Here is a 2,242-nt window from a genome sequence, read left to right on the forward strand (position 1 = left end):
TATGTTAGAGAATCCCTTATGAGTTACATCATGAAATGATTACATCATGATTCCCTCCTCATGTTGTATGAGATTTGTTTCAGACTCCATCAGTTCAGGAGGCCTCCCTTTGTGTTAACAGATATCAGTCTCCTGACTAAGATTAAGGTCCAGATAGAGTATAATTTCATTCCATTAGCATTTGATGTAAAAACTGACATCAGATGCCAAATGGTGGTTGGAAAAGATCTGGCAGCTGGCATGAGTGGGAGTAGGCAGCCTAAGAACAGTGTGCAAAATGCAGCAATGAATGACACTTCCATTTTTATCAGAAACACAGCCTGAGTTTGCTAAAGAATCTGATCCGCTGCTTAAAATTGCATTTCTCACCTGCAATTCTTTCTTATTGCTACATTCAGCACTGATGTGAATTGAAATTCAGTACAAAAAGGGCTCATTAATAACTGGAAAAGGAGGGTAAGTTATCAACCTAAAGTTTCATCATTAATCCCCTTTTTGATTGAAGTCTGAATTGAATCTGATTTAGAGCTGAGTAGCTGTGAAGCTTCTTTGCTTTACTTGTGTTCTGTGCTTAGCTACATAATGAGTAAGATTTTAAATATATATATATATATGTGTACGTTTACACTCAAATCTAGAGAAAAGAGAATATTTCTATGTATTACATGCTAAAAAGCTTAGTTTAATATAAATCACCAATGGAAAAAAATAATAGTATCATAAATATATTATTAGAATCATTAATGTATACTTTTTCTTCAAACAATGATACCTTAGGTAGAATAACATATATAGATATTAAAGGCCTATTAAATATACTTGCTGTAGGGGAAAAAATTTACTACTAAGCAAAGATCTGTTCGTGCAGTATATAGCATCAGAGCCTCTAAGGTACTTAGAGGCTTGATAATCATCAAATCCTATTGATCTGAATAAAATCAGAATCACAAAAAATCCCTTTTACATTACTGGAACGAGTATTGGCAGATAAAATTTATGGTTCTATGTCTGTGATTAATAAATATAATTAAGGGAATAATGTTTTGTAATTCAAAACATTAGCCTTTAATTATGATAAGCAGATATCAAAATTATTTGCCTCTTACTACAAGGCCCTCCTGACGACATTTCATTTTGCTTTACAAGGACCTTTAGTAAATGCCTCTTAAAGCATAAATAAACAAATACATTTTGAAAAGCCTAAACATAACTGAGTGCAGATCTTGGTTTTGTACACCTGGATCTTATCTGAACAATTTCCAGCTATAGTTGTTTTCTCATTATCTTCTGAAAGTAGCAGTCTCCTCAGCTGTTAAAACACATATCAGGACAGACTTGTTGCAGTTTCACATGGGAAGTAAGTTTTGAGTATAAAAATCATTTATCAAAAGTGTCCCATCTAAAACAATTCCATTTCTATTACTGTAGGAAAAGTGGTAAAAGACAGCAGGTAATCCACAACATGACCACTGGGGGTCATTCATTTTACACAAGTATTCCTGTATTCTCTAATTTTAAATGGTAAGTGGGAAAAATTAATAGTACATTGTTCAAAGAGCTAGTCAGACTAATATCAAGAAACTGAAAAAAAAACAGACAACAAATTTAATATCTACAGGAAAAAAACAAACAAACAACAAAAACCAAACAACACTGTTTCCATATTTTCTATTATGTTTTTAAGGGGTCAAAAGGAGAACTGTATCTGATCTGACATAGATTATGAATAATGAAGCATTGTGAACTCTGATTTACCTACTATGTTTTACTTACTGCTTTTGCAAAATTGTTTACAGTCCTTCTAAACACTACATAGAAGTCTCAGTGAAAACAGATCTGAATGCTAACAGTGACAGCAAAACAAACATTAGATTCATGATATTGTGTGTGCTAAATAAAATGAAACACAATCCTTAGAAGCATAAATCCCATATACTTGGTTTGACAGTCAACTGTAAATATTACTTTAAAATAAAACTACTGCTTAAAAATAAAACAAATGTAACATGCTCATCAAAGGCTGAAAAATTTTAAAGTAAGAAAATACATATCAGGTATTTGCATCTAGCATTCCATATTTTTAGAACTTAAAGTAGCTCATTTTATCTTACATATAAGCTTTATTTGTATACATATTTCTATGTATTCAGTTAAGAAAATGAAGCACACTAAAACTGTGGTCTTTTTCAGTAAGAAATTAGGAGTCATCCATTGACAATGAATGATGTTGATTTAATTTTTC

This window comes from Empidonax traillii, unplaced genomic scaffold (genome assembly GCF_003031625.1).
Source record: "Empidonax traillii isolate 1590-97213 ecotype Southwest subspecies unplaced genomic scaffold, ASM303162v1 scaffold67:size1865537, whole genome shotgun sequence".
Classification (NCBI taxonomy): Eukaryota; Metazoa; Chordata; class Aves; order Passeriformes; family Tyrannidae; genus Empidonax; species Empidonax traillii.